Source organism: Oncorhynchus mykiss, chromosome 18 (genome assembly GCF_057628025.1).
Source record: "Oncorhynchus mykiss isolate SJ-2025 chromosome 18, ASM5762802v1, whole genome shotgun sequence".
Taxonomy (NCBI): Eukaryota; Metazoa; Chordata; class Actinopteri; order Salmoniformes; family Salmonidae; genus Oncorhynchus; species Oncorhynchus mykiss.
The window spans coordinates 63,308,072-63,334,401 of NC_143039.1; the positions used below are offsets into that span (position 1 = coordinate 63,308,072).

The 26,330-nt window shown below is 43.2% G+C and overlaps 1 long non-coding RNA gene across 1 annotated transcript; it reads left to right on the top strand.

Annotated features, from left to right (window-relative positions):
* Positions 1 to 21,520: 21,520 nt before the first annotated feature.
* On the top strand, positions 21,521 to 25,297 carry LOC149975619 (uncharacterized). The gene is made up of 3 exons (XR_016488649.1): positions 21,521 to 22,167; positions 24,771 to 24,882; positions 24,977 to 25,297. It is a non-coding gene; the product is annotated as an uncharacterized LOC149975619 (long non-coding RNA).
* Positions 25,298 to 26,330: the final 1,033 nt, after the last annotated feature.

A 26,330-nucleotide genomic window follows, 5' to 3' on the forward strand; every position in this document is an offset into this window, starting at 1 on the left:
AAACTGAGGTATTTTGGATAAAAAATCATCTTTATGGAACAAACGGAACATTTGTTGTGTAACTGGGAGTCTCGTGAGTGAAAGCATCCGAAGATCATCAAATGTAAACGATTAATTTGATTGCTTTTCTGATTTTCGTGACCGAACTACATGATGCTAAGTGTACTTACTGGTTTTTTTCGTGCGATCGATAAACTTACACAAACGCTTGGATTACTTTCGCTGTAAAGGATCATTTCAACATCTGACACGACAGGTGGATTAACAAAAGGCTAAGCTGTGTTTTCCTATATTGCACTTGTGATTTCATGAATATAAATATTTATAGTAATATTTATTGTATGTAGCGCTATGCTATTCAGCGGTTGTTGATGACACTTATCCCGATAGGGTGATTGCAGCCATAACAGGTTATTAAACACATTAATAAGGAAAGAAGTTCCACAAATGACCTTTTAACAAGGCACACCTGTTAATTGAAATGCATTCCAGGTGACTACCTCATGAAGCAGGTTGAGAGAATGCCAAAAGTGTGCAAAGCTGTCATCAAGGCAAAGCGTGGCTACTTTGAAGAATCTCAAACATAAATTATATGTAGATTTGTTTAAAACCTTTTTGGTTACTACATGATTCTGTGTGTTGTGTCGTGGAAATGTCCTCTATTTACCAAATGATGAGAGCAAACCACACCCAAGTCAGAGTTAGTTATCAAAGTCCATCTTTAATTATATGAGCTCTATTACAACCCTGTGACTCTCAGATCAATTCAGTGTCTATCAATGAATTCTCTGAGAGTCCCTTCCACATTTCAACTGAGAACCTTTATAGCAAAGACACACACAGGATAAGACAGCATCGGCATAATTCATCGTTCAGCTTTGTCTCCTAAAACATGTTCTTTTCTCAAACTCAGAACCATAAACCAATCCTCCATATCAACAGGCATATATCAAATCCATCCTATCTTGACAAGATCACAGAGACATTGTGGAGCCAAGAGATACACGCTTGACCTCTCCCCTCTCTCCGGCCCAAACAACTTAGTCTTGACATAGAACAGATACTGCAACCCCCCCACAGTATTATACAAAAATAACATTCTGATGAGAAGTAACTTACAAACATATGATGAATATAAAACATCTTACCTATGTTACCAACTAATTCTGATTATTCCCCAAGATTTATTTAAACCTCTCTAGGCTAGGGTCGGTATTTTCACGTCCGGATGAAAAGTGTGCACAAAGTAAACTGCTTGCTACTCATGTCAAGAAGCTAGGATATGCATATTATTAGTAGATTTGAATGATGTCTGTGAGTATAACTTATTTGGCATGCAAACCCCGAGGCCAAACCATCCAAGAATTTTGTTTTTTGAGGTCACTCTCTTTTCAATTAATGTTCTATGTGGATCTAGATTTCTAAGGCATTTGCTTGCAGAACCTATCGCTTCCTACTGGATGTCAACAGTCTTTAGAAGTTGGTTGATGTTTTTCCTTTAAGAAATTAAGAAGTAGGGCTGTTCAGAATGAGGGTCGAGTCTAGTGTATTGTTGTTGTCATGTATTGTCATGTTGTGTCTTGTTTCTGTCCTTTCCCTTCACCTTGTCTCCCTCTGCTGGTCGTTATTAGGTTACCTTTTCTCCCCCTCTTTCCCCCAGCTGTTCCTTGTCTCCTCCTAACTACCTCGTCACCCCTTTTCCCACCTGTTCCCTTTTTCCCTCTGATTAGTCCTCTATATCTCTCTCTGTTTTTGTTCCTGTCTTTGTCGGATTCTTGTTTGTGTTTTTCATGCCTGAACCAGACTATCGTCATGTTTGCTGCAACCTTGTCCTGTCCTGTCGGAATCTGCCGGTCCATCTGAGCCTACCTATGTTTTGTTATTAAAGAAGTTCTGTTTACGTTAATTCGCTTTTGGGTCCTCATTCACGCACCGTAACAGAAGAATCCGACCAAGAATGGACCCAGCGACTTCGGATCCTCTCCACTCAGCCGTCGAGATCCAGGGAGCGATGCTAGGCAGACACGAGCAGGAATTGTCTGCTGCTCGACATGCCGTTGAGACCCTGGCCACCCAAGTCTCCAACCTCACAGAACAGGTTCACCATCTCCGCCTCGCTCCACCGGCCACTTCCAGGGCTTTCGAATCTCCGGAGCCCAGAATCAATAACCCGCCGTGTTACTCTGGGGAGCCCACTGAATGCCGCTCGTTCCTCACCCAGTGTGATATTGTGTTTTCTCTCCAGCCCAACACTTACTCCAGGAGCACTGCTCGTGTCGCCTACGTCATATCTCTCCTTACTGGACGGGCTCGTGAGTGGGGCACGGCAATCTGGGAGGCAAGGGCTGAGTGTACTAACCAGTATCAGGACTTTAAGGAGGAGATGATACGGGTTTTTGATCGATCTGTTTTTGGGGAGGAGGCTTCCAGGGCCCTGTCTTCCCTATGTCAAGGTAATCGATCCATAACAGACTACTCTATTGAGTTTCGCACTCTTGCTGCCTCCAGTGGCTGGAACGAGCCGGCTTTGCTCGCTCGTTTTCTGGAGGGTCTCCGCGCAGAGGTAAAGGATGAGATTCTCTACCGGGAGGTTCCTTCCAGCGTGGAATCCTTGATTGAACTCGCTATTCGCATTGAGCGACGGGTTGATCTTCGTCACCGAGCTCGTGGAAAGGAGCTCGCGTTCTCCGTTGCCCCCCTCTCCGCATCACTACCATCTTCCTCTGCCGGCTCGGGTGCTGAGCCTATGCAGCTGGGAGGTATCCGCATCTCGACTAAGGAGAGGGAACGGAGAATCACCAACCGCCTCTGTCTCTATTGCGGTTCTGCTGGTCATTTTGTCACTTCATGTCCAGTAAAAGCCAGAGCTCATCAGTAAGCGGAGGGCTACTGGTGAGCGCTACTACTCCTGTCTCTCCTTCAAGATCCTGCACTACTTTGTCGGTCCATCTACGCTGGACCGGTTCGTCAGCTTCCTGCAGTGCCTTAATAGACTCTGGGGCGGAGGGCTGTTTTATGGACGAGACCTGGGCTCGGGAACATGACATTCCTCTCAGACAGTTAAGGGAGTCCACGGCCTTGTTCGCCCTGGATGGTAGTCCTCTCCCCAGGATTCAGCGTGAGACGCTACCTTTAACCCTCACTGTTTCTGGTAATCATAGCGAAACCATTTCTTTTTTAATTTTTCGTTCACCTTTTACACCTGTTGTTTTGGGCCATCCCTGGCTAGTTTGTCATAATCCTTCCATTAATTGGTCTAGTAATTCTATCCTCTCCTGGAACGTCTCTTGTCATGTGAAATGTTTAATGTCTGCTATCCCTCCTGTTTCCTCTGTCTCTTCTTCACAGGAGGAGCCTGGTGATTTGACAGGGGTGCCGGAGGAATATCACGATCTGCTCACGGTGTTCTGTCGGTCCAGGGCCACCTCTCTTCCCCCACACCGGTCGTATGATTGTAGTATTGATCTCCTTCCGGGAACCACTCCCCCCCGGGGTAGACTATACTCTCTGTCGGCTCCCGAACGTAAGGATCTCGAAGATTATTTGTCTGTAGCTCTTGCCGCCGGTACCATAGTCCCCTCCTCCTCTCCCGCCGGAGCGGGGTTTTTTTTTGTTAAGAAGAAGGACGGGTCCCTGCGCCCCTGCATAGATTATCGAGGGCTGAATGACATAACAGTGAAGAATCGTTATCCGCTTCCTCTTATGTCTTCAGCCTTCGAGATCCTGCAGGGAGCCAGGTTTTTCACTAAGTTGGACCTTCGTAACGCTTACCATCTCGTGCGCATCAGGGAGGGGGACGAGTGGAAGACGGCGTTTAACACTCCGTTAGGGCACTTTGAATACCGGGTTCTTCCTTTCGGCCTCGCTAACGCTCCAGCTGTCTTTCAGGCATTAGTCAATGATGTCCTGAGAGGCATGCTGAACATCTTTGTTTTCGTTTACCTTGACGATATCCTGATTTTTTCACCGTCACTCCAGATTCATGTTCAGCACGTTCGACGTGTCCTCCAGCGCCTTTTAGAGAATTGTCTTTTTGTGAAGGCTGAGAAGTGCTCTTTTCATGCCTCCTCCGTCACATTTCTCGGTTCTGTTATTTCCGCTGAAGGCATTAAGATGGATCCCGCTAAGGTCCAAGCTGTCATTGATTGGCCCGTCCCTAAGTCACGCGTCGAGCTGCAGCGCTTTCTCGGCTTCGCGAACTTCTATCGTCGTTTCATCCGTAATTTCGGTCAGGTGGCAGCTCCTCTCACAGCCCTTACTTCTGTCAAGACGTGCTTTAAGTGGTCCGTTTCCGCCCAGGGAGCTTTTGATCTCCTCAAGAATCGTTTTACATCCGCACCTATCCTTGTTACACCTGACGTCACTAGACAGTTCGTTGTCGAGGTTGACGCGTCAGAGGTGGGCGTGGGAGCCATTCTTTCTCAGCGCTCCCTCTCTGACGACAAGGTCCACCCTTGCGCGTATTTTTCTCATCGCCTGTCGCCGTCGGAACGTAACTATGATGTGGGAAACCGCGAACTGCTCGCCATCCGCTTAGCCCTAGGCGAATGGCGACAGTGGTTGGAGGGGGCGACCGTTCCTTTTGTCGTTTGGACTGACCATAGGAACCTTGAGTACATCCGTTCTGCCAAACGACTTAATGCGCGTCAGGCGCGCTGGGCGCTGTTTTTCGCTCGTTTCGAGTTCGTGATTTCTTATCGTCCGGGCTCTAAGAACACCAAGCCTGATGATTTATCTCGTCTCTTCAGTTCTTCAGTAGCCTCCACTGACCCCGAGGGGATTCTCCCTGAGGGGCGTGTTGTCGGGTTGACTGTCTGGGGAATTGAGAGGCAGGTAAAGCAAGCACTCACTCAAACTCCGTCGCCGCGCGCTTGTCCTAGGAACCTTCTTTTCGTTCCCGTTCCTACTCGTCTGGCCGTTCTTCAGTGGGCTCACTCTGCCAAGTTAGCCGGCCATCCTGGCGTTCGGGGTACGCTTGCTTCCATTCGCCAGCGTTTTTGGTGGCCCACCCGGGAGCATGACACGCGTCGCTTCGTGGCTGCTTGTTCGGTCTGCGCGCAGACTAAGTCCGGTAACTCCCCTCCTGCCGGCCGTCTCAGGCCGCTTCCCATTCCCTCTCGACTGTGGTCTCACATCGCCTTAGATTTTGTCACCGGACTTCCTTCGTCAGCGGGGAAGACTGTTATTCTTAAGGTTGTCGACAGGTTCTCTAAGGCGGCTCATTTTATTCCCCTTGCTAAGCTTCCTTCTGCTAAAGAGACGGCACAAATCATCATCGAGAATGTTTTCAGAATTCATGGCCTTCCGTCAGACGTCGTTTCGGACAGAGGTCCGCAATTCACGTCTCAATTTTGGAGGGAGTTTTGCCGTTTGATTGGGGCTTCCGTCAGTCTCTCTTCCGGCTTTCACCCCCAGTCTAACGGTCAAGCAGAACGGGCCAATCAGACTATTGGTCGCATCTTACGCAGTCTTTCTTTTCGCAACCCTGCGTCTTGGTCAGAACAGCTCCCCTGGGCAGAATACGCCCACAACTCGCTTCCTTCGTCTGCGACCGGGCTATCTCCTTTTCAGAGTAGCCTCGGGTACCAGCCTCCGCTGTTCTCATCTCAGTTCGCCGAGTCCAGCGTCCCCTCCGCTCAGGCTTTTGTCCAACGTTGCGAGCGCACCTGGAAGAGGGTCAGGTCTGCACTTTGCCGTTATAGGGCGCAGACTGTGAGAGCTGCTAATAAGCGTAGAACTAAGAGTCCTAGATATTGTCGCGGTCAGAGAGTTTGGCTCTCCACTCAGAACCTTCCCCTTAAGACCGCTTCTCGCAAGTTGACCCCGCGGTTCATTGGTCCGTTCCGTATTTCTCGGATCATTAATCCTGTCGCAGTGCGACTTCTTCTTCCGCGATATCTTCGTCGCGTCCACCCGGTCTTCCATGTCTCCTGTGTCAAGCCCGTTCTTCGCGCCCCCGCTCGTCTTCCCCCCCCCCCCCATCCTTGTCGAGGGCGCACCCATCTACAGGGTCCGTAGGATTTTGGACATGCGTCCTCGGGGCCGTGGTCATCAGTACCTAGTAGATTGGGAGGGGTACGGTCCTGAGGAGAGGAGTTGGGTTCCCTCTCGGGACGTGCTGGACCGTGCGCTGATCGATGATTTCCTCCGTTGCCGCCAGGTTTCCTCCTCGAGTGCGCCAGGAGGCGCTCGGTGAGTGGGGGGGTACTGTCATGTATTGTCATGTTGTGTCTTGTTTCTGTCCTTTCCCTTCACCCTGTCTCCCTCTGCTGGTCGTTATTAGGTTACCTTTTCTCCCCCTCTTTCCCCCAGCTGTTCCTTGTCTCCTCCTAACTACCTCGTCACCCCTTTTCCCACCTGTTCCCTTTTTCCCTCTGATTAGTCCTCTATATCTCTCTCTGTTTTTGTTCCTGTCTTTGTCGGATTCTTGTTTGTGTTTTTCATGCCTGAACCAGACTATCGTCATGTTTGCTGCAACCTTGTCCTGTCCTGTCGGAATCTGCCGGTCCATCTGAGCCTACCTATGTTTTGTTATTAAAGAAGTTCTGTTTACGTTAATTCGCTTTTGGGTCCTCATTCACGCACCGTAACAGATGTGGTTGGGGAGCGCGACCTGAAAGCTGGCTCCACTTTGTTTTTATTCACTGTTGAACACAGATTATCCCTTCTTAAATTTGATTGATTATGTACGTTAAAAAATACCTGAAGTTGTATTAGGAAAGTTGTTTGAAATGTTTGGACAAATGTTACAGGTAACTTATTAGGTATTTTGTAGTCATGTAGTGCGAGTTGGAACCAGTGTTTTTCTGAATCAAATGCGCCAAATAAATGGACATTTTGGAAATATAATGATGGAATTAAGCGAACAAAAGGACAATTAGTGATGTTTATGGGACATATTGGAGTGCCAACAGAAGAAGCTCTTCAAAGGTAAGGCATACATTTTATTGTTATTTCTGACATTTGTGTCGCACCTGGTTGGATGAAATATGATTGTCTGTGTTTGCTTGATGCTGTCTTCAGATAATCGCATGCTTTGCTTTCGCCTTAAAGCCTTTTTGAAATCTAACACCGTGGCTGGATTAACAAGAGGTTAAACTTTTGGCATATTGCATATTGCATGTGTATTTTCAAGAATGTTAAATATTTACAATCCTGTAGTTTGAATTTGGCACCCTGCACTTTCACTGGATGTTGGTCAGGTGGGATGGTAGCGTCCCTAGAGAGGTCTAGCCTAGAGAGGTTAATAGTTTTGTTGTCTTCACTTTTATTCTACAATGTAGAAAATAGTAAAAATAAATAAAAATCCTTGAATGAGTTGGTGTGTCCAAACTTTCGACTGGTACTGTATGTGTATGACAAATTGATCAGATGAAGCAGATGGTAAACAACAGCACTGTTTTGCTAGCAGAGACTGGAAAATGTTTCAGGATTCTTCCGGTGGAATTGAGGAGTACACCACATCAGTCACTGGCTTTAACAATAAGTACTTTGAGGTCGTCGTCGCCACAGTGACTGTACGTACATACCCCATCCAGAAGCCATCGATTACAGGCAACATTCACACTGAGCTGAAGAGTAGAGCTGCCACTTTCAAGGAGCGGGACTCTAACCCGGAAGCTTACAAGAAATCCCACTATCCCCTCCGACGAACCATCAAACAGGAAAATCTTCGAGTCGTACCACACCTGCTCCGAAACTCGTCGGATGTGGCAGGGCTTGCAAACTATTACAGACTACAAAGGGAAGCACAGCAGAGAGCTGTCCAGTGACACGAGACTACCAGACAAGCTAAATAACTTCTATGATCGATTCGAGGCAAGTAACCCTGAAACATGCATGAGAGCATCAGCTGTTCCGAACGACTGTGTTATCAATCACCCCTGCAGCTGATGTGAGTAAGACCTTTAAACAGGTCAACATTCACAAGGCTGCTGGGTCAGGCAGATTACCAGTATGTGTACTCCAAGCATGGCCTGACCAACTGCCAAGTGTCTTCACTGACATTTTCAACCTCTTCCTGTCTGAGCCTGTTATACCAACATGTTTCAAGCATACCACCATAGTTCCTGTGCCACACTGCCCTTTCCCACCTGGACAAAAGGAACACCTATGTGAGAATGCTATTCATTGACTACAGCTCAGCGTTCAACACCACAGTGTCCTCAAAGCTCATCACTAACCTAAGAACCCTTGGACTAAACAGCTCCCTCTGCAACTGGATCCTGGACTGACGGGCTGCCCCCAGCTGGTAAGGGTAGGTTACAACACAACCACCACGCTGATTCTCAACACGGGGGCCCCTCAGGGGTGCTTGCTTAGTCCCCTCCTGTACTCCCTGTTCACTCATGAGTGCAGGGCCAGGCATGACTCCAACCCAATCATTACGTTTGCTAATGACACAACAGTGGTAGGCCTGATCACCAACAACGATGAGACAGCCTATATGGAGGAGGTCAGAGACCCGACCGTGTGGTGCAAGGACATCAACCTCTCCCTCCAGGTGATCATGATTAAGGAGATGATGATGGACTACAGGAAAAGGAGGACCAAGCACGCCTATATTTTCAACGACGGGGCTGTAGTATAGCAGGATGAGAGCTTCAAGTTCCTTGGCGTCCACATCACCAACAAACTAACATGGTCCAAGCACAACAAGACAGTCATGAAGAGGGTACCACAAAAACTATTCTCCCTCAGTAGACTGAAAATATTTGGCATGGATCCTCAGATCCTGAAAAGGTTTTACAGCTGAATAAGAGAGAGCATCCTGACGGGTTGCATCACTGACTGACATTGCAACTGCCTCCGACCGCAAGGCAATACAGAGGGTAGTGCGTACGGGAGCCAAGCTTCCTGCCATCCAGGACCTCCATACCAGGTGGTGTGAGAGAAAGACCCTAAAAATTGTCAAAGATTCCAGCCACCCTACTCGTAGACAGTTCTCTCTGCTACCGCACGGCAAGCGGTACCGAAGAGCCAAGTTTAGGTCTTAGAGGCTTCATAACAGCTTCTACCCCCAAGCCATAAGACTCCTGAACAGTTAATCAAATGGCTACCCAGACTATCTGCATGCACCCCCCACGCTACTGCTACTCTCTGTCATTATCTATGCATAGCCACTATAATAACCCTACCTACATCTACATAATTACCTCAATTACCTCGACATTCGTGCCCCCCGCACATTGACACATTGACTCTGTTTACTGCTGATCTTTAATTATTTGTTACTCTTATCTCTTACTTTTTTTAGGGATTTTATTACAATTGCATTGTTGATTAAGGGTTTGTAAGTAAGCATTTCACTGTAAGGTCTACCTGTTGTAAGATACCTGTTGTATTCAGCGCATGTGACAAATGAAGTTTGATTTGATTTGTATGGGCATACGCATATTTTTGTCTGTATCTGAAAGACCATCTATTTGCCTGAATCTGTTAGGAATGATCTGTTGTTCTGTGACATGCAGTCATTCCAAAAGAAGAAGGTTGATGTGTTTGTACTGGATCCTTAGCCTACAGGGACATCTGACACATTAATTCCTTTCCTCGTAGCCAGGGCAAGACAAAGGTGTATAGAAAAGGGGGGTAGCAGAGAACATTCAGGTCTGTCTTTCACTCTTCTCTTGTCGTTTTCTCTTTTTAGGGCATCTTTACACTACACTACTTTACGGCACATACATAGTCCCAGGACATGTGTTATTATTATATTATAAATATTCAATTTTCTTACTCTGTCTTCTCTTCTTACTCTCTTCTCTTGTCTTCTTCTTTATTAGCCTACTTTTTGTCTTGTCTTTTTCTGTTCTATTCCCTTTTCTCTGTGGACCGATTACTATACATATAGATTCCCTGTCCATCACTGGAGATTATAATCAGTGAATTATCAATGGCAGAGACAGTGTGGATGTCAACAGATCCACACACACACACACACACACACACACACACACACACACACACACACACACACACACACACACGTCTAATAGACCTGCTGCAGGCTCAGTGGGGTTAAACCAATAGAGTTTAGTCATATAGACTTTGCAATTGATCAGTGTATCAATTTACACCTAGCTTATATACCTTCACAAACCAATTGTGCATGTTCTCCCACTTAAAAAGTGAGAGAGGCCTGTAATTTTCATCATAGGCACTCTTCAACTATGACAGACAAAATGAGAAAAAAAATCCAGAAAATCACATTGTAGGAATTTTTATGAATTTCTTTGCAAATTATGGTGGAAAATAAGTATTTGGTCAATAACAAACGTTTATCTCAATACTTTGTTATATACCTTTTGTTGGCAATGACAGAGGTCAAACGTTTCTGTAAGTCTTCACAAGGTTTTCACACACTGTTGCTGGTATTTTGGCCCATTCCTCCATGCAGATCTCCTCTAGAGCAGTGATGTTTTGGGGCTGTTGCTGGGCAACACAGACTTTCAACTCCCTCCAAAGATTTTCTATGGGGTTGAGATGTGGAGAATGGCTAGGTCACTCCAGGACCTTGAAATGCTTCTTACGAAGCCACTCCTTCGTTGCCATGGTGGTGTGTTTTCATCTTCAATGCCCTTGCTGATGGAAGGAGGTTTTCACTCAAAATCTCACGATACATGGCCCCATTCATTCTTTCCTTTACACGGATCAGTCGCCCTGGTCCCTTTGGTGTCCTTTGACAGCTCTTTGGTCTTGGCCATAGTGGAGTTTGGAGTGTGACTGTTTGAGGTTGTGGACAGGTGTCTTTTATACTGATAACAAGTTCAAACAGGTGCCATTAATACAGGTAACAAGTGGAGGACAGAGGAGCCTCTTATTAAAGAAGAAGTTACAGGTCTGTGATAGCCAGAAATCTTGCTTGTTTGTAGGTGACCAAATATTTATTTTCCACTATAATTTGCAAGTAAATTCATGAAAAATCCTACAATGTGATTTGCTGGATTTTTTTTCTCAATTTGTCTGTCATAGTTGTGTACCTATGATGAAAATTACACGCCTCTCTCATCTTTTTAAGTGGGAGAACTTGCACAATTGGTGGATGACTAAATACTTTTTTGCCCCACTGTATAGGTGCAGATTCAGGTGCACCTATATGTATATGCAGATTCACGCGCAGCGTGCGGCAGATGTTTACTAAGCCTTCCCAGAAGGCAGGAATCGTGGTCACAGGCAGGCAATGGTCAAACACAGGTAGGTAGTCAAAAACAAACAATACCTCACAACCATACAAACAGAAAGAACTGAACTAAATAGGGAGCTGATGAGACCAGGTGAGAAAAGAACACAGATGAAATAAATTAATAAAAATGAAAGACAGGGCTGCATTCCAGAACACAAAGAAATAGAGCTACATTCAAGAACACAAAGAAAAAGAACACAAGGTTGACTAAGAAAAGAAAAGCAGAACCTTAAACCGTCAGACCATTTTATTGGTAAACTACACGGTAATGTAAAAGTTTCATTTTTTAGTGGTCCAATACGTAATATAGTGAGTGCACTTATCGTAAGTGGGTATTAATCCAGAGAGGTTAGCAAAAGTATCTAGATCCTCTATGAGGCTGTGGAGGGATTCTAATTGTGGTTTTAAAAGAAAACATGAAACATCAGCATACAATGACACCTTTGTTTTTAAGCCACCGATTTCTAATCCCTTAATATTATTTAACAGCTAACATTTCGATGGTATTAATAAATAGATATGCTGATAGTGGACAACCTTGTTTTACTCCTCTTGACAGTTTAAAACTTTACGAGATCTAGCCATTTTTTACTATTTGACACCTAGGGTTACTATACATAACTTTAACCCATTTTATAAGAGATTCTCTTAAATTGAAATGTTCTAGGAATTTATATATAAACTCCAGTCATACTTTATCAAATACCTTTTCAAAATCAACTATGAAAACCAGGCCTGGTGTCTCCGATATTTCATAGTATTCTATTGTTTCCAGTACTTGTCTTATACTATCTCCAATGTATCGTCCATGTAAAAAACCTGTCTGGTTAGGATTAATAACATCTGACAATACCTTTTTAAATCTATGCGCCAAGCAGTTAGCTGGAAGTTTTGCATCACAATACTGAAGTGTAAGAGGCCTCCAATTTTGTAAATGGACTGGATCTTTATATATATCACTTGGATCCTGTTTCATTAATACTGAAATCAGACATTCTTGCTGTGTGTCAAATAATCTACCATGTAATAGGAGTGGTTAAAACGTGCTAATAACGATCCTCTGAGTATATCAAAAAAAGTTTGGTGTACTTTCACTGGTATGCCATCCAGCCCTGGAGTTTTCCCGGCCTTAAAGGCTTTAATTGCATCAAGAATTTCCTCCTCTGTAATTTGGCCTTCACATGAGTATTTCTGTACAGATGTTCATTTTACATTATTAATAGGAAAAAAATCCATACAATTAGCTTTGGTTAGTGGAGATGGAGGAGACAGAAACAAAAACATATTCTTAATTTAAGTACTTTACTTCCTCTTTCAAAGTATCATTTGGTGAATCATGCGTTACTCCATCATTTGTAACAAGTTTCAATACATGTTTTTTGGTAGCTTTTCTATGTTGAAGATTGAAAAAGAATTTGGTGCATTTTTTTTATTTTAATTGTATAATATATTACACTGGATCTTTCTTCAATAAGTTCCTCCATTTCTTTTTGTTTTTCCTCTAACTTATTATGTGCCTCTATGGTAGAGTTTTTATTTATTTCTAACTGTACTGTTAGTCCTTCAATTTCCTTTGTTAATTTGGACTCTTTTGATTGCTTTTGTTTTATAGATGAGTACTGAATTGCATGGCCTCTAAAGACACATTTAAAAGTGTCCCATACAATAAGGGGATCTATGTTATGTCAGAAAAGTCAGTCCTAATTGTAAACAAGTTATCATCCAGTAGGCTTTGATTAAATTTCCAATATCCTCACCCACGTGGAAATCCTGTTAGAGTAATATATATGCCAATTATGTGATGATCCGGCCACATTCTGACCCCTATCAATACTTTTTAAACTTTTGGTGCCAGAGAGAATGACATAGGAAATTAATCAAGATGACTAGCTTGATTAAGCCTCCGCCATGTATATCTCACTAGGTCAGGGTATTTTTATCCTCCATATATCCACTAATTTCAATATATCCATGACATTCATGATTACCTTAAGTGCCTGAGGTTGATAGTTTGTACTGTGATTTCCTTTACGGTCCTTTACGGTCCTTTACGGTCCGTATTTAAAACCGTATTGAAATCCCCCACCGCAATAATAGAGTCTAGTGTTGCTTGTAGAGATTATCTTTTTTTTTTACAGATTTTCAAAGAAGCCTGCATCATCATTATTTGGACCGTATAGGTTAATAAGCCATATCTGTTAATTGTCCAATAACAGATTTACAATAATCAATCTACCTTGATGATCTGTTTGGACAATTTGCACATTTGGATCAAAATGACTGTTAATTAATTTCATCACCCCTTTTGAATTTATTTGCCCATGGGAGAAATATATTTCACCCCCCCAGTCCTTTTTCCACAAAACGTCATCTAAAAATGTTGAATGAGTTTCCTGTAGACAATAGATATTATATTTCTTCTCTTTTAGCCAGGTAAATACTGATAAACTTTTCTTATTATCTGCTAAGCCATAACAATTATAACTGACTATACTTAATTCACCACTTACCATAATGAGACACGTTTCAAATCTATTTATCGAAATCTATGTTTGAAAACGAGCCATTAAAAAGTAACATGATGATTGAGTGTCTGAATACTGTAGCTGTAGCATGATATTTGCATTGCTACTAAGTGAACCTCCAATTGGTCCCCACTATTCCTCCCGCTAAAAGCCCTCCTCATACCGAGTTGGGTTGTCATCCCAATGCCCGGCAGACCACCCCCGGCACCCCGGATCCCATAGCCCCTTAGAGACCAGGATCCATCCTTCGAAAAGAGCACACTGTGCCACCCACAGAACAGAAGCAGATCAATTGCGAAATGCATGTCCATCGCCCTCACCTCAATTTGTATAATATATATTCATTAAAATATATATATATAAAATCCTGTTTATCTTATTTTCCATAATTAGCTATTAATATTTGTAGTAATGTAGGCAATTTATGCAAACGACTTTTACCTCTTATGAGTCTCACTATTACCAAAATTACATTATGGCAAGCAATTATTATATTAGCAAACAATTATTGTTAATCATCCTATATTGTCCCTAACATCTTTTACTCACCTCCAAACAGTTGTGGGATACACACACACCCACACACTCATACAAACTCATACACACTAATTCACACACATACACATTCATACACACTCAACCCCTTTCCCCCAACAACAACCGAAGACTCACATTCTCAACAGTTGCACCTTCCCAGAGCCCAACTCAAGAAAGGTCTTGATTTACAAATGCATATACAGTTGCAGCTGTATGAGAAGGCCTGCAAAACTGTGCAAAGAAAATGGGCAGAAATGGGGAGATTTTATTAAACATTGTCACGTCCTAGATAATGGAGGTCAGATGTACCCCCTTCCCCTGAAACACCCACAACATGATCCCCCTTATTGACCATATCCCCAAGCATCTCCATGCAGTCAGATTTTGTGCCTCGAGGGCCACAATAATATGCCCCCTCTCTGAATGTCCGAGTGTGACCCCCTCCCCATGGGTTACTGCAGCTGGTGTTGCCAGCGCTGCCACTGCCTGGGTGGGGGAACCCCACCGGAATCTCCACCAGCTAGGTACAAGGTCGTAAAGGTTCTCATTAGCAGCTTTGAGAATTTCCTTGTATATTTTGATTTCCCTTCAGGGGGCTTTGGCTTTGCAGGACCAATCCTGCCATGCAGGCTCAGAATCTTGAGGGGGCGGTGCTGCTCTAGGTCTCTGACCGCATTTGGCTGCATACAGGCCGCTTACAGCAGGCCCATAAAACAGTTAGGGACTTCTCCATAATATCTGGGTCATTCAGGTGGGTGTCTGGGGTATAGGGTTGTGGACTGTTCCATCAATATAGGATCATAAATAAATAAATTAGATGTACCATTTATTTTAAAAATGTAGATCCCATGATAGGACAATAAATAAATGATATGTGTAATTTATTTTAAAATGCTGTTCCACCATGATAGGACAATACATAAATAAATGAATACATAAGATGTATAATTCATTATAAAATGTATATCCTTCATATCAACAACACTGAAAGGTCTCTCACAACCCCTGCTCACAGCAATACATTGGTTCTGGGATATGCAACCATTTCCTTTCTCACTCAACGCCACACTTTCCCAAACACCAAAAAAAACACACACCACACCATCCATCCATCCACACATACTTTGCCTTCTGTTTACTGAGTTTTTATCTTCACCATGTTGAATTAGTGCTTTTGTGTTCCAATTAGTTATATTTGAAGATATATAGAAAAGCAAAATTTTTGTTGTATTATTACAATCCATAACCAGGCTTGAATTGGGTGTTTCCTTATTTGCCTCCTCTACGACAACTTTTTAATTTTTAAAATAGCGTAGTCTTTCTGTTTCTGAACAGCTGGTTATAAATATACAGTTTATCGACGACGAGAGCTACGTGTTTCCCTTTCAATATATTTTCCTTGAAAATTGGATACAGAACTTTAAGCCGTTCTGCAATTTCCTTCGGGAACTGGTCATTCATGAACATTTTCGTGCCATCAAGTCTTCTATCCAGGCTTTAAACCATTGTCTTAACTTTAAAGAAAGCAAATTTGGCAACGATTGGCTGTTCATACCTCTGCCATCTCTGTCCGAAGCGGTGTTCACATTCGAGTTCAGGAACTTCTACTTCTTTCTCTTGTATACCTGTAAGTAGCAGATTCTCTCTCATGGATCTAGTCTGTATGTCAAGTAAGGATTCTCTCAGAATGATGTTTTCCTTTTAAGTTCATAAAACTTCCGTTTCAATCTTTTTGACTGTCCCTTTAGCTTGTTTGAGTCTTTCTCCAATATCGCAGCTTTTTCAAAACTCATTACGAGGCTTGAATTCAACTCTTTTATATCCTTACTGACCTCATTAGGATAGGGGTGCCGCTAGCGGGACAGCACGACAACATCCGGTGAAATTGCAGAGCGCTAAATTCAAATGAAATTACTATAAATATTTAACTTTCATAAAATCACAAGTGTAATACATCAAAATTAATCTTAGCTTGTTGTTAATCCTGCCGCCGTGTCAGATTTCAAAAAGCAATAATGGCGAAAGCAAACCATGCAATTATCTAAGGACAGCGCCCCGCGTACCAACACATGAAAAACATATTTCAACCAGGCAGGTGCGACATGAAAGTCAAATAGCGATGTAAAAATGCCTTTCCTTTGATGATCTTCTTCTGTTGGCACTCCAAAAGGTCCCAGTTACATCACAAATGGTCCTTTTGTTCAATAATGTCCTTCTTTATATCCATAAAAACTCAGTTTAGAAGTTTAAAAACTCAGTTTAAAATCTCGCAGCAGTCAATAATCCACTCAGTTTCCCTCCATCAAAATGCATACAAAATTAATCCCAAACGTTACTAATAAACTTCTCCAAACAAGTCAAACAACGTTTATAATCAAACCTTAGGTATCCTCATTTGCAAATAAACGATAAAATGTAAGACAGAGAATAGTATGTTCATTACCGGAGATAAATAAGAAAGAACTACCTTTCCTCCACACGCTTGAAAACACTACAGCCGAAATGGGAGCCACCTAGAAAACTACAATTTCTGGGTAATTTTTCCAAAAACCAGCCTGAAACTCTTTCTAAAGACTGTTGACATCTAGTGGAAGCCCTAGGAACAGCAATTTGGGAGGACTTTGGCTTATAATTATAGTACTAGCCATTGAAAACAGTGGTAAGCTTGTGGCGAAATCCTGCACTGAGCCTTCACCGTGCGCTGCCACTTTAAGAGAGCATCAGCAGTAAGGAAGGAGGAAATAAAGAGCTTTTTCAGCTCTTTGGGGAGGAGCTCTTGGTTGGCGCGACAGTTTGATTGTGTGTGCTATGCTGCAGAAGTTTGGTTAATTTTCAGCATGTGTAGTTTATAAAGTATTTAACTCAATCATATGTGTGACAGTTCTACGTCGTGGTTGTTATCGTTTGGGACCGCACCGGTTATGGATCGCATGGATTAGTAGCAACATTGTTGCGAAGCTTTGACATACAAACCAACAAACCATCGAACGGTCAGACAGTACAGTCTTGTTCTCTTTCTCTCTTTCTCTTCCCACTATTGTTCCAGTGCTTTACCCTGTAACCAGACTTTCTATTTTTCAAATGCACTTCCCATTGAAGTTCATTAGAGCTGGACTATTATTGCCCAGCCAGAAGTATTTGGGTGGACATTTTAGTTAAAAGTGAGGTTGCTTGTAAGTTGTGTATTGTTATTTGAACTGTATTGAGGTGGGGTGTACTAATAACATGTTGCCGAGAAGATTGTGGACATTTTTAAGGCCTTTGTTGTGTCTATGAACACCCCCTACATTCATACCCTCTGCACTCCTCCACTGGAAGATAATACAGATTATTGCAAATCCTCTGTTGATGACTGGGTTCTTTCTTGTATGAAGTTGCTGTTCAATTGCTCTGCCATTTATTATTATTATTATTGTATGAGGTATTCTTGGTGGGGTTACCCCTGTGCTGTGATGTGGGTTTTATAGGGTGTGTATTCTCTTTTCTCTACACTGGCTATCTGATAAACAGGCTACACTCTAGGCAGTCTCTTCTGCTGATGTGTGTGGGTCTGGTAGTGGTACTCTCTATTCTACTCTTTTCCTTTCGGCGCCTGCCTGGCGCCCGAACAAAATCTTTATCTTTACCCTCTTCAAATAAATACCACTACAAGCTGAACATGTTTTTTTGGGGGGGTTGTCCTCTGGGTTTCGCCTGACATATAAGTTATGTTATACTCAAAGACATAATTTAGAAACGTTTTATCTAAATCTACCAATTATATGCATATCCTAGCTTCTGGGCCTGAGTGACAGGCCATTTACTTTGGGCACGCTTTCATCCGGACAAGAAAATACTGCCCCCCATCCCAATTAAGTTATTAACAGATGGGTTTTTACCTTTACCATTCCCGGTGGTGAAAATATGAAATCGTCTGTGTTTGTAGATGAGTCACGTTTTCATTTTGAGATATGTTCCCCTGTCTTACCCTCCGTCGTTTACAGATAGGTTCCCCTGTCTTACTCTCCGTCGTTTTGAGATAGGTTCCCCTGTCTTACTCTCTGTCGTTTACAGATAGATTCCCCTGTCTTACTCTCCGTCATTTACAGATAGGTTCCCCTGTCTTACCCTCCGTCGTTTACAGATATGTTCCCCTGTCTTACTCTCCGTCATTTACAGATAGGTTCCCCTGTCTTACCCTCCGTCGTTTTGAGATATGTTCCCCTGTCTTACCCTCCGTCGTTTACAGATAGGTTCCCCTGTCTTACTCTCCGTCGTTTACAGATAGGTTCCCCTGTCTTGCCCTCTGTCGTTTTGAGATAGGTTCCCCTGTCTTACTCTCCGTCGTTTTGAGATATGTTCCTCTGTCTTACCCTCCGTCGTTTACAGATAGGTTCCCCTGTCTTACTCTCCGTCGTTTTGAGATAGGTTCCCCTGTCTTACTCTCCGTCGTTTTGAGATATGTTCCTCTGTCTTACCCTCCGTCGTTTACAGATAGGTTCCCCTGTCTTACTCTCCGTCGTTTTGAGATAGGTTCCCCTGTCTTACTCTCCGTCGTTTTGAGATAGGTTCCCCTGTCTTACTCTCCGTCGTTTTGAGATAGGTTCCCCTGTCTTACACTCCGTCGTTTTGAGATATGTTCACCTGTCCTACCCTCCGTTGTTTTGAGATAGGTTCCCCTGTCTTACTCTCCGTCGTTTTGAGATAGGTTCCCCTGTCTGGGTGTTTGTTTGTTTTCATAATATTTGTTGATACATTTCTCTAGTCTTATGATTTGTTTTCTGTTGTTATCCAGATTGAAGGTTATTACCCACCAGATTGTGTAGTGCTAATATTTAGTCTAACTTATCAATATTGAATATTACGCTTTTATCTTGAGGTGGTCTACATAACTATGTTATGTCCGCCATCTTGTTTGTGTTATTGTGTGTGTGTGTGTGTGTGTGTGTGTGTGTGGATCTGTTGACATCCACACTGTCTCTGCCATTGATAATGCACTGATTACAATCTCCAGTGATGGACAGGGAATCTATATGTATAGTAATCGGTCCACAGAGAAAAGGGAATAGAACAGAAAATAAGAGAATATAAAAATGAGGAAAATTGTGAAGAGGACAAGAATGAAAAAAGGAAAGGAAAGAAGAAGAGAAGAGAGAGTAAGAAAGCAGAATATCTCTACTGCAACAATAATACATTTCCTGGGACTAGTATGTGCCGTAAAGTAGTGTAGAGTAAAGACACCCTAAAAGAGAGAAAACGACAAGAGAAGAGTGAAAAACAGACCTGAACGTTCTCTTTTATCCCCCCTCTTTCTATACACCTGTGTCCTGCCCTGGCTATGAGGAAAGGAATGTGTATGTGTCAGCTGTCCCTGTAGGCTAAGGATCCTGCACAAACACATCAGCCTGCTTGTCTTTGTGTGTGTGTGTGTGTGTGTGTGTGTGTGTGTGTGTGTGTGTGTGTGTGTGTGTGTGTGTGTGTGTGTGTGTGTGTGTGTGTGTGTGTGTGTGTGTGTGTGTGTGTGTGTGTGTGTTTATGCATGTCCATGCCTCGTGCTTGTGTGTCTTAGTGACTTTACACATTTTCCCAGGGACATGTGTTTTATGACTCTTAATCAAAATAAATGGTCTCTGTCTGATTTCCATAATAATAGAGAATGTGCACGGCCGCATTATTTCTTGGTGTGCTAGCCTAGCTGGAGCAGGAAGTGGATTTAATGTATTTAGTATCTCACTGTTATCCTAAGTAGCTCGGATTATTATAATGGCCTGTCAAGGCTAAAGCCTGGGCCTAATTCCCCTTCTCCAGATATCCCTTACAAAGGACAAGCTAATATAAGTGTACTTTACCAATTCCATATGCTTTTAGCCAGGACCACTATTACTTAGGCTGTAATACATGGATATGAGAGAGTGTTGTGGCTTCAATTAAAGCTGAGTTGTGTGTGTGTGTGTGTGTGTGTGTGTGTGTGTGTGTGTGTGTGTGTGTGTGTGTGTGTGTGTGTGTGTGTGTGTGTGTGTGTGTGTGTGTGTGTGTAATTATAATCCTCTTTTCTACATATTTTATGAGGGTGTGGTTGCACACATGCACAGTCACACACATGCACATGCACATGCACGCACACATACACTCATATAATTTGCCTATTATTCAACCACATTGCAAGCTGTCAAGAATGTGTGAAACTCCGCATTCAGTCCTTTCCATCATCAGACTGAAGCAGGCAGTGACTTATAGTGTGTCAAGTCATGTTCCTGCTAGAAATAGAAAGCCACTCTTGGAGCAAAAGGGAAGTTAATGAAAAGGCTCTTAAAAGTGTTTTGACGCATTTTTTGTCTTTTGCTGTAATCAAAAGTTAGATTCAAGTCTATCTAGAGCACTCTCTTGAAGAGTAGTTGAGTACATCCTACACACTCAGTGTGGATTTCAATTCATGAATATTTGAAATTCAATGCGTGTTGGATGGACTGCAAAGGAATGACATTGTATTTTTATTTTTGCCGTGTTAAGAGGGCAAAGTACTTCATATAATATGCAGCTAGTGGGATGTTTAAATGAATAATCACTATTTACTATTAACATGGACATTGAGTGATTGACCCTGACCTGTCATTAACATATGTGATGTGTGAAATTATTATAATAATATGCATTTACCACCTAGTGATGAAAACTCATGGACCGTATGGAGATTAGGCTGTATAATAATCCATGTGGAATTTTCAAGCTTTCTTTCTGCCATAAAGAAGAAACAACATGAGATGTGTACTTTTCTCTCCAACTTCCAACTTTTTAAAAGTAGTTCTGCGCAATACTGTAGGTTTTAGTTTAATGTTTTGTTTTGGTCACAAAAAGAAAGCATTGCCTGCTTGCTGCCCTCTAGAGATGTTCTGAAATGTTCTGAAATCATTTGGTGCATTCTTCAACAAGTTTTAAAATGTTTTAGTAAGTTCTTGCACTCAAAAACGTGGTTCATGACACACCTTTTCCTGAACTGAGTATTTGTGTTGGTTATACTGGACATTAGCTCTATCAGTATCTTCCTGAATATGTCCTCCTCCCTTTCCTGGTTATAGATTAACTAACTTCCTGGTTATAGAGGAGCCAACTGGGCTGGTTGGCTGGTCTGGACTAACTTCCTGGTTATAGGGGAGCCAACTGGGCTGGTTGGCTGGTCTGGACTAACTTCCTGGTTATAGGGGAGCCAACTGGGCTGGTTGTCTGGTCTGGACTAACTTCCTGGTTATATGGGAGGCAACTGGGCTGCTTGGCTGGTCTGGACTGCCCTTGCAGAACCTTTCATCTGATTAAAATGGTAGGGAGGCCAAATGGCGGGAGAGCAGTTTGCGTCCGCTGGTCCCCTAAATTATTTTGTAACCATCGGTTGGAGAGAGGGAGAAGGGAGAGGGCTGCAGAGGTCTGTCGGTTGGAGAGACGGGAGAAGGGAGATGGCTGCAGAGGTCTGTCGGTTGGAGAGAGAGGGCTGCAGAGGTATGTCTGTTGGAAAGAGGGAGGAGGGAGAGGGCTGCAGAGGTCTGTCGGTTGGAGAGAGGGAGGAGGGAGAGGGCTGCAGAGGTATGTCGGTTAGCTGGAGAGAGGGAGAAGGGAGAGGGCTGCAGAGGTATGTTGGTTGGAGAGAGGGAGAAGGGACCGTATGGAGAGGGCTGCAGAGGTCTGTCGGTTGGAGAGACGGGAGAAGGGAGATGGCTGCAGAGGTCTGTCGGTTGGAGAGACGGGAGAAGGGAGATGGCTGCAGAGGTCTGTCGGTTGGAGAGAGAGGGCTGCAGAGGTATGTCTGTTGGAAAGAGGGAGGAGGGAGAGGGCTGCAGAGGTCTGTCGGTTGGAGAGAGGGAGAAGGGAGAGGGCTGCAGAGGTCTGTCGGTTGGAGAGACGGGAGAAGGGAGATGGCTGCAGAGGTCTGTCGGTTGGAGAGAGAGGGCTGCAGAGGTATGTCTGTTGGAAAGAGGGAGGAGGGAGAGGGCTGCAGAGGTATGTCGGTTAGCTGGAGAGAGGGAGAAGGTGGGAGAGGGCTGCAGAGGTCTGTCCCCACTGGACACACACTGGTTAAATCAATGTTGTTGACTTTCATTTGGAAGGAGGGAAAGAGATGGGCCTGAGGAGGAGGAGGGTGCGATGGAGGGGATAGAGGGGTAAGAGAAGAGCAAGTGTGTGAGTGTGTCGGGCACTGTGGAGGAAAGAGGGAGCGAGGGAGCAGATGGAGGGGTGAGAGGAGATCAGAGTTTGTTAGTGTGTCGGGGCTTGTGGAGGAGGAGGAAGCAAGGGGATGGAGGGGTGAGAGGAGATCAGAGTTAGATAGTGTGTCGGGGCTTGTGGAGGAGGAGGAGGAGGAGGAGGAGGAGGAGGAGGAGGAGGAGGAGGAGGAGGAGGAGGAGGAAGCAAGGGGATGGAGGGGTGAGAGGAGATTGGAGCGTGTGAGTGTGGCAGGGCCTGAAAATGAATCCTGTCAGATCCCCAGCGCAGTACATATTGGGATTAATGAAGGGGAATGTTCAGGCAGGAAGATCTTCACACCCAGTCAATTATTTATATATATATATATATATATATGTGTGTGTGTGTGTGTGTGTATGAGAGAGAGAGAGAGAGAGAGAGAGAGAGAGAGAGAGAGAGAGAGAGAGAGAGAGAGAGAGAGAGAGAGAGACTCCATTTTGTTAAGCAGGGAAGAAGAAAGCAAACAGAAAGAACGAGAGGTGATTGCTGTGTAAATGACTACCCAAGGGATACTTGTTTTTTTCCAAGGTTAAAAATGGACCTGTGAGCAGACTTTTACTGCTCTCTCTCCACTCCTCAACTCCCCCTTTTTTCCTCTGTTGATTCCTATTGATCTGTCGGTTATTGCTCGCCGCAGTTCATTTCTGTCACTGCAGTGTTTTTAGGAGGAATAGAAAACGATTTGCCTTAGGGGGTTTTCTCTAGGCTTAGAGTCTAACCTGAGGCAAGAGCACCGGTACAAACACACGTGCATGAACAAATTAACACACACACCCGTGCTCACATGTATGCCATGGACCACCACGCACTTACACATGCATGCACGCAAGCAGACACACACACACACACACATTAACAAAGTCAGATCGTTAATTTTCTTACACACAATCACACCCAAGCAGCACTACAGTTTCTATTAGCATCTAAATTCTAGCCAATGGAGATTAAACATAGCAAAATCAAAGGTTAAACCCATACTCCAGGCAATAACCCAACAATCTCACCTTCTCATGTTATATTTTCTCAATTTCTGTTCCATATTTCATATTCATGTACTTCTCTCTCTGGAGAACCCACTGGGCACACTGCATCATTTCAATGTGGATATTTGAGTAATATAAATAAACCATCCAATGGAAAAACAATGTCAGATTCTTTGTTTAGTTGTCACCCAAATGTATAGAACTGCGCTTTCATCCGATTCAAACACAGCAGAGATCAAGTGGGAATACAATGTCAGATATACAACAGATGAATGTGCTTCATCTAATAGCAGAACCAAATGACCTGGATGGCAGTTGAGATTACATTCAAAGTATGTTTTGCAAGTGATCAATTCCTTTGGAGATTCTGCGCAGATTATTACAGCGATTGAGAAGATCTCCACAGCCTTGTGAAGACTTATGCATGCTATCTTGAACATGCTCGCTTTATATGATTACATAAGAAGAAATGTATAGTACAGTAACCTCAATGTGGCCATGGATGTTACTCATTTTAAGGTAGAATGTTACATTAGTTTGGAAGACTTAACTGTAGGCTATTTACTGTATTACAAAAGTAATATTGAATTGTGTTTGGTTGACCCTTCCAAATATCAACATGTAAAGGAGCTGTATCTACTGATTGGATAGTTCCATCTGACCCACTGGCTTAATCCCATTCTTAAACTTAGATTTTTGATTGAGTCGGAGACGTGAATCCAACAAATCAAATGTTAAACTTGTCGACAAGTTAATAGGCTATTTATTGTATTTCAAATGTGATAAATAAACATTTGAAGGTGATTTATCTTCTTGCTTGGGTAGATCCATATGTGCCACTGACTTAGTCTGGCTTTATTTCCAGTTCGTCTACAAGTTAATAATTGATATTTTTGATTCATTTCTCCATCTCAACGAACAATCTAAGTAAGAAAATATTACTAAATCAAATCAAACTTTAAATCCACTTTAAATCAGGTTTGCTTTGATTGAGCCCTTTTCTTGAACTTATAGTTTTGGTTGAGATGGAGATGTGAAACCAACATTTATGAATTTATAGACAAACTGGAATTAAAACCAGACTAAATCAGAAGAACAGAATCCAACTGTGAAATCAACCAGCACTTGAAACTCTAAGCCTATTGTATTGCTTATGTTTACGTGAAATCTGGGTTGAATAGAAACAATAGCCATTGATGACTTTACAAATGCTATATATGTCACATCTGCTCCTGCCACACACCCTAGTGGACATCCGGTGTCTCCTTGACCTGCAGCCATTCCCCCTTTTCCCTCTCCCTCTCTTTCTGTGTGTGATTGTGTGGTTGGATACAGGTGTGCTGGAGTCAGAGCAGGTACCCACCAGCTGCAACCCGTTCCATAATCAAGAACTCTACAAATACTCAGTCCTGCCACTTCCACTCTGCCAGATTGCAATCTCTGTTCAGTCAGTCATGCTTCTAGCTATTTATTATTATTTAAGATCATGTATCCTGCTGTACCTGTTTCCTTGCCTGACTCTGTTTCTCCTCTCACTGCAGTGTTGCCGCTCTGACTCTGGCTCCTGTTCCACCTCTCACCACCCTGCTACCCTGTTCTGGATTCAACTCACCACAACCCCCTTGGATTCCCCTCCTGACCTGTTTACCCTGTCCCAACCCAGCTCACTCCAACCTCAGCCTGCACATCTTCAAAGGATTGGCTGCGCTTTATCTTGGCCAGGTCGCAGTTGTAAATGAGAACTTGTTCTCAACTAGCCTAGCTGGTTAAATAAAGGTGAAATAAAAATAAATACACATCTGGTTTCCTACAACTCATCAGAGCTTCCCTGGATATGCCCTTCATCTCTCCCTGTGTTACAATACATATCTTGGTTCATTCATCCCTGTTTCCTGGTCGGAGTCTGCTCTTGGGTTCCCCTGTTCTGCTCCGCCTAACAGTTTAGGCCTAAAATATAATCATTGATCATATATGAGTGATAACGTATGATCACGTTTGATTTGCTCTGTTAAATCTACCCTTTAAAATGACTTTGTTAGCAACAGTGAATCTATTTTGTTTTTAAGTGGAAATTTCTCAACTGTCACACAATAGCCCAATGGTAATAATCAGTGACAAATATCCTAGCTAAGTAAAGCTTGGTTTTAAACCCTGGATGGGAGACAAAGGGTAGCTGTATATAAATTATCCAACTTTTCCTGAAAGTCGAAGATCTGACGTCTTAAAGGTACAAATTCAACATATGTCATACAAGGCCGGGCTATGTTACAATTTGATTACCATGATGATATATTCGACCCTCAAAACAGCTTACGTTAACTTTTTTCAAATCCAATGTATTTTCAAAGTTAATTCCACATCACAATGCGTTGACAAGTTACGTTCAAACAATGTTCATTCAACCAGTTTTCCGAGTCCCACATGGATCTGTGGGGAAGTGGAGTAAGCTGTCTCTTTCTTCTCTCTTTCTCTTTCTTTCTCTCTCTCTCTCTATCTCCCTCTCTCTTTCTCTCACTCTCTCTCTTTCTTCTCTCTTTCTCTTTCTTTTTTTCTCTCTCTCTTTCTCTCTCTTTCTTCTCTCTTTCTCTTTCTTTCTCTGTCTCTCTCTATCTCCCTCTCTCTTTCTCTCACTCTCTCTCTTTCTTTTCTCTTTCTCTTTCTTTCTTTCTCTCTCTCTTTCTCTCTCTCTCTCTCTATCGCTCTCCCTCTCTCTCTCTTCTCTCTCTCTCTATCTCCCTCTCTCTCTTCTCTCTATATCTCCCTCTCCCTATCTCCCTCTCTCTCTCTTCTCTCTCTATCTCCCTCTCTCTCTCTTTCTCTTTCTTTAATCTCTCTCTTTCTCTCTCTCTCTCTCTCTCTCTCTCTCTCTCTTCTCCCTCTCTCTTTCTCTCTCTC